The following is a 10454-nucleotide window of genomic DNA, read 5'->3' as shown; positions in this document are numbered from 1 at the left end:
AAGCCAAGTTGTCATCATGAACGTTGTTGAATTTCATTTTTATGCTGTAAGAGCTATTGATACAGCAGAAGGATACTACTCTCAACTACTTGCGCAAAAATTTCATGGACAAAGGACAAAACATAAACGGTCTGGTGCACCAAGCATGTTTCGTACGTCCTTATTCCATCAAACTTTTGTGCAAGAAGAGCATAGAACGAACCCAAACCCACACCTTGTTAAGTTATTCTGGGACCCGGGAAAAACTTCTCACTTCTTTTTTTTTTTTTTCATCGTCATTGTATCCTGATGAAAACCTGTTTCCTGTGAATTCTTGACTTTGGAATATGTTTCAAGTATATTTTGCATTTCAATTTACTGACATACGTATCATACAGAAGCCAACAATACAGGTCGATATGATGAGAAATAAATATTCGAAAATTCGGCAAAGAGCTAGTTGGTGAAAACAACAAGAAAAAAAAAATGAACAAGCGCAAACTTTCAAATGAGCTAGTATAGAAGCAAGACTGCTCGTTTCACAATAAGTGTCAGTTAAAAGTGAGTGTCCCCCCTCCCCCCATTTTTGTTTGTGTTCCCGCGAGGTCTGTTAACACGTTTCTCAATTAGATTTCCCCAGTGCATGGATGCATGCAGGCTATTGCAACAGCTAAATTTCGAGATAAACAGTTGCAATGAATAAAAATGGAGGGTGCCAACACAAATAAGGAAGCCGTGGTTCCTAAAGAATTTGCGGAATGCCTGGTCTTATGATAAACAGTGGCTGGATAAGGTTAACGCGACTAGACAATCGTGTCAGCACGGCACCAACGATGGTGTATCATTTTACGATTATTTGCATGTGCAGGTAAGCTAGTTCATTCAAAAAGTGACAGCACCTGTATAACGTCACTCCAAAATATACGGGCTCCACAATATACAAAGAAACTGGCACGTAATATAAACAAACAATCTGGCAAAATCAGGCAGCATTTTCGAATATCAGCAAACCATTGCAAAGTGTACGCGGTTAAAGCTAACTCACGATGTATCGCCCATAAATGGTGCTTTCGCCGGCATGACGTCCTTGCAATGTGGGTAAGCATGCCCTCCGAATCCAGAAGGACACCGCCAAACATTTAGAAATCTTGCTCGTGCACGACCAGTTCAACACACACTGTCAATCAGTAAACAAGCTGGAAAAATATTAGCACAACGCGTATAGAAAAAAAAAAAGTACGAATATAGTCCGAATATAGTAACCCGGCGATGCATAAACCGCGTTCACCTATAGACCATGCTTATCGCTTAGTGACTCCGTTCAACGCCTTCTCTATTTTGAGATGCCCGTCAGGTGGGGTGCCGCTGGCCCCGCTAAGTGGCGTGAACCACCACCCAACTTAACGCGCACAGTCAGACACATCCATCCATAAGAGGTTCTATTTGGCGTTGCATAAATGGTTGCCAGACTGGAAGAATGGTTGTTGCCAGACTGCCGCTAAATATAGCAGAAAACGTTTTTTTTGTAGTTGTGGCTTCTCCGCAAGAGTTTGGTGCTATCCGCGGTGCACTTCTTCGGTGCGGAGCCTAGCAGAAGTCGAGCGCGGTGCTGCTGTGCAATTAAGAGGCCGTTTCAATTCCGTTTTAATTAACGGAAGGAACCGAGCCTAGCAGAAGTCGAGCGCGGTGCTGCCGTGCAATTAAGAGGCCGTTTCAATTCCGTTTTATTCAACAGAAGGAACCGAGCCTAGCAGAAGTCGAGCGCGGCGCTGCTGCGCAATTAAGAGGCCGTTTTAATTAACGGAATAAACCTCCCATTACAGAAGTCGAGGCGCGTTCTCTTGCTGTGTGCGCAGCTGTGCGATTAAGATATCGCGTCTCAGTATTAGGGATTACGGGGAAAACTGATTAGAGTCGCAGGAGGGGATGCGCTGCCCCCCTTACTTTTCTTTTTTTTTTCTCTCTCAGCTGATCGTGTCGCGTCGACCGCGCGCTACGACGGGGGACGCTACGCTTCCGCGGATAGCACCAAACTCTTACGAAAAAGCCACAACTACAAAAGAAAACTTTTCTGCCAAATTTAGCGGCAGTCTGGCAACAACCACCCCAAAGTCTGGCAACAGACTTATGCAACGCCAAATGGAACCTTGCCCTTTTTTGTCCTTGAAGTTTCTTAATATACACAGTACACTAGAAGGTTAAATAAAGAAAAAAAAAACACAGTACACTAGAAGGAAATCTGGCGCTAGTGTCTAAGGGAGCCAACGTTTTTTGAATTAGGTAAGATGCAAAACTCCCCGAGTCAGACGACCCTTCACACGGCGCCAAGACAACTTCTGGTTTGGTGGCGCTGGCAGCGCATCAAGCATAGGGTGCCTGAATGGTTTCCCTCGCCCGGCGGGCGAGGGAAACCATTCAGGCACCCTAATCAAGCATCCGCTAGCAGATAAAAACGCGCTGTCGTCGTGGCAAGACGCCGTGGCGGCCGTTTGAAAGAACTTTGAAAACAGTATATTATCGGGATTTCTTGTTGTGCTGCCGCAGAAAGTTGATACTGCGTAATATTTTAGCGGTGTAAGGCAAATACAGCATAATTATGGCTCTCTGAACTGTCCACTATAAACGGTGCTTGATAGCATAACACACGAATCTGTCCGTTAGTTGCTAGTTGATGTACGTTCACAATTAATTTTAGGCAAAAAAAAACAATTACAATGCCTTGTATCCTCGCTTGTAACTATGTTTTTCGTGCCTTAAAATAAATTACAGCTACGTGGCGCAATCCCGTGGCTTTTGTCTGGTTCTGTAGTCAGCTTTTTTTTTTTTTCATGTCAATTACATTCTTTAGCAACTTAGGCCGTCGAAAAGCTGCGCGTGCGGTGGTTTTCTTCAGCATGTCTTTCCTCTGCTTCTTCTTGAGTTCCTCGAATGAAACCTTTTAACACAGCTGAGGCCAAAGCTTTAAGCAGGAATCGCATTTTGGGGTATCGGTGAGCACTTCTTTGTCATTACTCACGAGGCTTCCTGCTGACGCATTTGGACACCATGAACACACTTTCAGCTTTTCTAGAAGTTCGACCGATTGGGTTAGAGTGTACTGGAATGGTCTAATTGGGTGATGGTATCTGGATTGCCGGGCGACTTGGCTAAGCGATGGTGGCGGTTCCCAGCAAACCATCAATATTTAGAGGATGTCAACAAATGGTCTGAATATCCAATGGTATTTGAGAATATTCAGTGGATATTGAGTGAACACTTCTATTTAAATATTAAAAGTGGATATTCATAAAATATTCGTGAACATTGTTTCACTAACATATATGCCTAAACTAGGTCAACCCGAAGGTCACGGAAGCGAATCCCGGCAGCGGCAGCTGCATTTTTGATCGAGACAGAAATGCATTAGGCTCGTGGACTTTCTTTTAGGTGCATTTTAATGGACCCCAGGTGGTCGAAATTTCCGCAGCCCTTCACTACGGCATCGTTTTGGGACGTTGAACGCCAACTATTATTAGCATCAACACGCCAGAGATATTTTATGTATAAAGATAACTGCAATGTGTAGCTTTTTCTGTTTATGTACATATAGCAGTGAGATGATTTTTTAATAGGTTACATTTTTGTGAAAATAACCTGATTTGTTCATAGACTAGTTTGCATGTGCATGCATGCTTTTGTATTCACCCACACTTCAGCCACTGCAACATTGTAGGATTGCATGCAAGTTGTGCAATCAAATTTCAGATTAGCAACTGTAATAAACATTGTGATTGTATGTATGCATCCCTTAAAATAATTTCAAAAAGAGACTGATTTCAACAACAATTTTTGCATGATACACCACAACCAGAATATGTTGTAAAACTTGATTGTTGTGGGAAGTCACTCGTAAAACGCAGCCTACACCAGGTCGCTGATATCTCGAGTAGAAAATAAAAAAAAAAAAAAAACGATTCTGCTGCACTGAGCTGAACGCGCTTGGGCCACTCGCAGGATGTGATGGCTCGTTCGGGGCTCGATAAATACTACAGTAAATCCCACGCCCTCTTTCAAACAATTACGGGGGATTACTTCACCTTACCGCGCTCACAACCCTATGGCTACAGTGTACTAGATAACTTTCCAGTGGCGCGTCCGCGCCGCGCTGCCTGACGCACGTAGAGGTGTGCGCCGACTGGTCGGCGTGCCGCCGCCGAGAGTTTTCGCCACGTCGCCACCGTCGACGCGAACTGATCGGCGCGCCACCGCCGCCGACGTTTTTCATCGGTGCAATCGGCGCGCCATTTATGCGTCAGTACTGACTTTTCACAGATTTGTCTTCTTTTTCATCTTGATTCATAGCTTCGTTTCACATTTTATGTAGCCAGTAAAAGTCAGACTTCTTAGTTATCGTCATCCAGCTTCAGAGACCGAGAGTACCACTATGAACAGCGGCACAAGTTCGGCGGCCGCTGCATGAAATGACATATTGGACAAATTGACAAAAAAAATAAATGTAACAGTTACAGTAACGCATAGACACTGCCATCTTAGGCTTAAAAGCAATTTTTGCTGTTTTTTGTGTCGTAATTAGCTATGATTATGGTCATACGACGTTAAATGCAATGGCCCAGCGTTTTGATGCGTGTGAGTTCACCATAGCAATTCGAATATTAATACGGATGCAAAACGGCATCATTATCAGTCCAAGATAGCAGCCTATAATTGTGCTCGAAACAGTTCGTATATACAGAAGAAATGAAGTGGTAGCAGTGCAGCACGAATGCAGCGCGTTAGATAAAGAACTACATAAAGCCCCGAAGGATGAAATTGAAAGGGAGAAGTTTAATGAACATTAAAAGCGTCGAGGCATAATACATGCTCGAACCTACTCAGGGTACATCAGCGCCTGTCCACGGTGTTGAAGTTGATAATTTTCCAGGATGACCACTTACATGCAGCGTCTGAACATGCTGCAGAAAATATTCACCATCTGTTTTATTCTTTAACTTAATTATTTGTACCGGCCTTTTAAGACATCGGATATTCGGGATAAAGATGCCAAGGCACTAAGATGGCAAGAGAGAGAAAGGAAGGCTGGGGGATTAACCATATCTTGGCATCCGGTTTGCTGCCCAGCACTGGGGGTGGAGAAATAGGGGCAACAAAGGGCGTGTAGAGACAGAAAGGAAAACCCATGTACACTCAGGAGTAAGATGGCAAACTTAACAGAGGATTTATTACATTCCGTATAGACAGGGCGAGAGATCTCTTGCGAATGAGCTGGATGGCTCACTATAAAGTGTGCATTTTGACTAAATCAGGGAATGGGTCCAGAATGCGCTGTTGAATCACGAGACACACACACCATTTCTGACGGTGCCGCTCACACTCGCTCAAGCCAAGATCTTTGATTGGGGCGTGGCCACCACACTGCACCTGTGACACCAAGAAACCATTGTGATCGTCTCGTCGAACGTATTATGTTGTCGGAATGCCACCTCACTTCCCGGCTAAGATGGACGATACACGGCGGACAGCAGGCTGGCAGCCCTTCGGTGACTTGTTTGATGGACCAAGAACGCGGCCCTCCCCCGTTGGCCCAGGCGCCGCGCGTAACAACAGCTATCCAGTGGTGAGAAGCGGCGCAATAAGCTTGTCTGAGTCCACCAGGTTTAAAAATAACAAAACAAAAGTAAAAAAAAAAACTTGCCAGTAGAGACTTTACAAAAGACGGCTGGATTCATCAAAAATGCAGAGACCGAAATTTGAGCGACATGTCATATGTGACATAGTCTAGCAAACTGGTTTTCATCACGTAACTTGAACGGACCTACTGGCACTGGGAGAGGTTAAGAATGATTGTCGCTGACAGATGTACTTCTGTTGCGAAGGTAATGCTCAAAATCAACCAAATAAAACTTAACATTATATTCAAGTCTTGATAAAAAAGTAAGTCAAGTTAGAAAGCTCCTTAGGTGACCAAATAATAAATTACTTCACCATACTTTATGAAGAAGTAATTTGCAAACAAATAATGCAACCGCTGTTTAATTGACATTCAATGGTGTCACCACAATGAACGGTGTGTCGTCGCTATAAAAACTGGAAAGTTATATGTGGACATGATCGGGCGAATGTGGCGGAGAAAGAATATGTCACGTAATAAAAGCGATGTGATGTTGCACATTTTCATCTTAACAACTCCGTGCCCTTTTGCTTGCTCGTGATGGCCACGCCGCGGTGGTCTAGTGGCTAAGGTACTCGGCTGCTGACCCGCAGGTCGCGGGTTCAAATCCCGGCTGCGGCGGCTGCATTTCCGATGGAGGCGGAAATGTCGTAGGCCCGTGTGCTCAGATTTGGGTGCACGTCAAAGAACCCCAGGTGGTCAAAATTTCCGGAGCCCTCCACTACGGCGTCTCTCATAATCATATGGTGGTTTTGGGACGTTAAACCCCACAAATCAATCAATGCTTGCTCGTGATGTATTCGAAGGAGCTAGCCAAGTGTCAGGTAGAAGTCAAGCAGAGTAGCCGGTGCTGATAAGAGCAACGTTTATATACACTATTTACACACTAAAGGTAGCGTAATGCTATATGTTGATGGTAGCATCATGGAAGCTTGATGAGAGCTTCTGAGAGCTTGTTCAGAGCGTCTAGGTGCTCGCGTTTTAAGCCGTGGTCTTCCTAAAATTCTCTGCAGGAGAAAACAATGGACAGTTTGCAATAATCTGCAAGGCAGCTTTTCTGTAAGGCTAGTTTTCTAACCAAAAAATCTTGTTCACAAACTGCTTTTCTCGCTCATTTTGTTTTTTCCATTCACCTTTTTGAGATCTTGTTGTGCTCGCGTGCCTTCGCTGGAATTCGAAGAGGTGACATTTGGTTGTACTCGCGTACTCGCGTGCATTCGCTGGAATTCGAAAAGGTAAAGGCACAATGAGGGAGAAAAGCAGTCTGTGAACGAAAGCTGCCTTGCATATCACTGTAAACGGACAGACTGCATGTCCATTCAGTCCAGGGCAGTCCGAAGAAATTGTCGTCTTCATCTCCGTCCCCCACATGGTGGGGGTAGTGGCTAGAAGAAGGCGCCTAATTTTTGCAGCCCAGCAGGAAGCACGAGAAAGCGAATAAGGATAAAAAAAACGAGAAGGAGAAAGAGAGAGAAAGTCAAAGACTGCCTTCTTTTCTACCCAGGATATAGAAAGGATGTACGTTCAGTTCGTCCCACGGCGAGAGAGAAACATAACGTAAGTCACAGTGCAATAGTACGCACAACACATCCCAGTACAATAACATTACATGGCATGTGCAGAATAGGATCTGCAGCGCTAGGCAGGCTAGGGCCTGGGGGAGTGGAAGACTTGAAAGCACCACAGAGTGTGGGAAACATACCTGACGACGGATCCCAAGCTCTCGGCTAATTGTTCAGCGCGTCTCGTGGCACGTCGAACAAATCAAGCAGCATCGATTTCCAACAGCTCTTCCGAAGCCTTCAGTCAGTCAGGCGTGTCCAGAGAGTTTTTGACGAGGGGAGCCAACAGCCCTAAAGAATTCGAAGTATGACTTTCGTGTTGTCGCCTTTTTTGGCGCACCTCGAGAGCGTTGACCCGGAACAAATCAGGGTAGGCTTAGGTGCAATCGTCCCTCGCGTCCAAGCGGCGCCGAGCCAAAGAGGCCGATCTTAACGTCTTCTACAGACACACGCAGATAAGCACGCACAGTTCCACTCCGAGAGGGAATCGGTAGTGGTCACAATGACGTACGTAACGTGCATCTGCTATGAAAAGGCGTGCAGTGTGTGCCATAGCTTCTTTTCTTAGAAAGTCTTGGAATTCTAGTATATTTTCATAGTATAGCTGAAGTATAAGGCGGTTGTTAGTCGCATATATTTTGGTTAAAGTACTACAAATATTTATTCGCCGCGCTTGATTTCTGGAAATTATACTCCAGAACGATGCGCCAAGAAAAAGAAAATCGCTCCAACATTTTTTTTTAAACCAAGCTCGCACGTGGGAGTACTTGTTCTCTGTCTGTGCTTTTCCATGGTTCATGAATGTTAAGCCCCGCTGCCGCTTCTATAGAATGGTGTACAATAAGCCGTATCAATGCTGTGACAGGATTTCCTACAGACTACCAAGCATTCAAGCACCAGACATTTTTCCTCCGGCATATTTTGATTAAAAGAAACGACATATTCTTGCTGAAAACCCGGTTTATGCACTGGGGCGCGGTGCACAGACGTTGCACACTACAACTCTTGACCATCGCGAACACGAAGATGGCAAGTAAATGCCGTTATGCTATTGTCTGTATGGCCGGTGTAACGAAACCCTTTAGTCTTGAGGTTGGTGGGTTAAACCATGCACTTTGCTCATTGCTATTTTTCATCATGGCGTTTGTCTATTCACTGAGTGGTGCTATGTGGAGCACGCAGCAGTAGTGGCGATGTGCTTTTTGGTGCCGGTACAAAAAGAAAACTAGCTAGCCCGTATCTCTTCTTCAATGAGTCCTTCAATTAAACCTATTCTAGGGGGCTGCATAGAAGACTATACGCATGACGCAGTTGGAAAAGTAAAGCACGTTGTAAGAGACCACTTCTGCTAATTGAAGGACTTGTAGACCATCAGCATCTAGACTGTGGTGTTCTGCAGAAAGATGTTGAGCCAATGACGCGCCGCATTAGGTTCTAAATTTAACATTGATGTGTCCAGAGCGCATTTGATAGCAGCCTGCCCTGTGTACCGACTGTAAGTTTTTTTTCCAAAAAAGCTTTTTTTGTTTTTAGTCAGCTAGATAATTTTAAATTGCCGTTCTACTGATCTCAGTCTTCGCATGTGTTTATATTAAGATGGTTGGTTGTGGTGGTTTCTAGCATTAAGTGCAATCCTAGCATTAAGTACAAGCTGAGTGGACGCGAAAAACATCAAGACAGTATGTACAGCTCTCTAGGTACTTATTCAAATTATTTCCTCGCAAGTATTAGCTTTGGTCATCGAGGAATTCGAATACTTTTGGAGTGCACCACGTGGATCTCTTGTGACACTGTGAAAGAATACTGACGTGTAAAGCACCTGGTTAATTACATCCGAAGAATAATAAATTGATAGAAAACAGCGAGCAAAGAATCCTCGAAAATAAAAAAAAGCATGTTTCGCGGCGGATGAGTTGCAATTATAAACCAACGCATGATTACTGGTTAATTAAACATGGTCCCTGAAATACTGTTCAGTTAGTTCATAACTGTGACTTTGCTATGCAATATTTTTTATGTATTATTTGCTTTTGTCGCACAGGTTGGTATCACTTCCCGGTAAATGGAGCGCTGCACGTGGTTTAAGTGCACCTGGGTAGAGTTCGCATTTTTTGTTGACTAAAGCTATAAGAATGCGGCACTCGAAACGCTGAAAATCGAAATGACGAACTATTGGAATGCCGAAAGTAACCGGGTGCGTTTACAGCATAGTAACCGGGTGCGTTTACAGAAGCTCTCATCAGACAACAAATGTATTATAGCGATCCAAGATTATCTTCAAATACATGCCCATAACTCTCGACTAATCATCATGGGTGACTTTAACCTTCCCGACATAAATTGGAACAACATGCAGTACACGTCACAGTCATCGGAGACACTTATTGATTTAATTTTAAATTTCAATCTACAACAAGTCGTGCTTGCACCAACACGTATAAAAGATCAAACAAAAAGCGTACTCGACCTTATATTGATTAGTGGCCAGTTCCCGTTAAATAAATCAGTCGTCAATGTGATTCCGGGGATATCAGATGACCGCATACCAACCTGTCAGCTCCAACTAGGATATGACATAACACCACGTTCATCAGTAACTACTGTACGAAATTTCCCTAAAGGTGATGATGCCAGCATCGTAACCTACTTAGCTCACGAATTTGAAAACTTTTCAAACCTTGCTATACACCCAACGACTGATGTAAATCATCTATGGTCGTGCTTCAAGACTATCGTTGTGTTCTGCGTTACCCACTTTGTCCCACTGAAAACAAAAAGGCAAAAAAACAATCCTTGGATAACCCACGAAGTTTTACACGCAAAGTGAAAAGTTAAGAGGCTACGCCAAGCAATCAAAAAGAAAGGCAAGAATCCAGTAACCGCATCTAACCTAGCACGTGCTATTACAGACTTCAAACAAAAAGCTAGCTTCGCCAAAAGGCAATATTTTACTTCAACGCTTCCGTGTTACATAAAAAACAACCCTCACCGATTCTGGAAACATTTTCGCCCTGCCGCTGAAACAAAGTCGTGTTTAAGCGATAGCGATAAAACTAACCAGGCCAATATCTTCAACGATTATTTTCAATCTGTCTTTACTGATGACAATGGCACCACTCCTGTGGCCTTGCCTACAGCCCGAATTCCCATTGAACCATTAGTTATAAGCGACCCCGGGATTCTTAACCTACTTTTGAATCTAGACACGAAGAAAGCCAGTGGCCACGATGATATTGCAAATGAAT

At 44.0% G+C, this 10454-nt stretch overlaps 1 protein-coding gene and 1 long non-coding RNA gene across 10 annotated transcripts in view; one reads left to right on the top strand and one right to left on the bottom strand.

Annotated features, from left to right (window-relative positions):
* The window catches only part of LOC119169173 (transmembrane protein 117), a 261084-nt gene extending 259781 nt beyond the window's left edge, over positions 1-1303 (bottom strand). For 5 of the 9 annotated variants that reach the window (XM_037420282.2, XM_075886302.1, XM_075886306.1 and 2 more), the window contains exon 1: positions 1025-1302. The gene's annotated coding sequence lies outside the window, so the exon portion shown is untranslated. Of the gene's footprint in view, positions 1-1024 lie in introns of all 9 variants that reach the window. The other 4 variants (XM_075886300.1, XM_075886304.1, XM_075886301.1 and 1 more) reach the window with 2 other exon arrangements.
* Positions 1-10454, top strand: part of LOC142796183 (uncharacterized) — a 105582-nt gene that overhangs the window by 40048 nt on the left and 55080 nt on the right. The window lies entirely within an intron of this gene.

Source organism: Rhipicephalus microplus, chromosome 2 (genome assembly GCF_043290135.1).
Source record: "Rhipicephalus microplus isolate Deutch F79 chromosome 2, USDA_Rmic, whole genome shotgun sequence".
NCBI classification, from domain to species: domain Eukaryota; kingdom Metazoa; phylum Arthropoda; class Arachnida; order Ixodida; family Ixodidae; genus Rhipicephalus; species Rhipicephalus microplus.
Note: the sequence above shows the minus strand (reverse complement) of the source record. Positions and strands in the feature narration are given on the sequence as shown.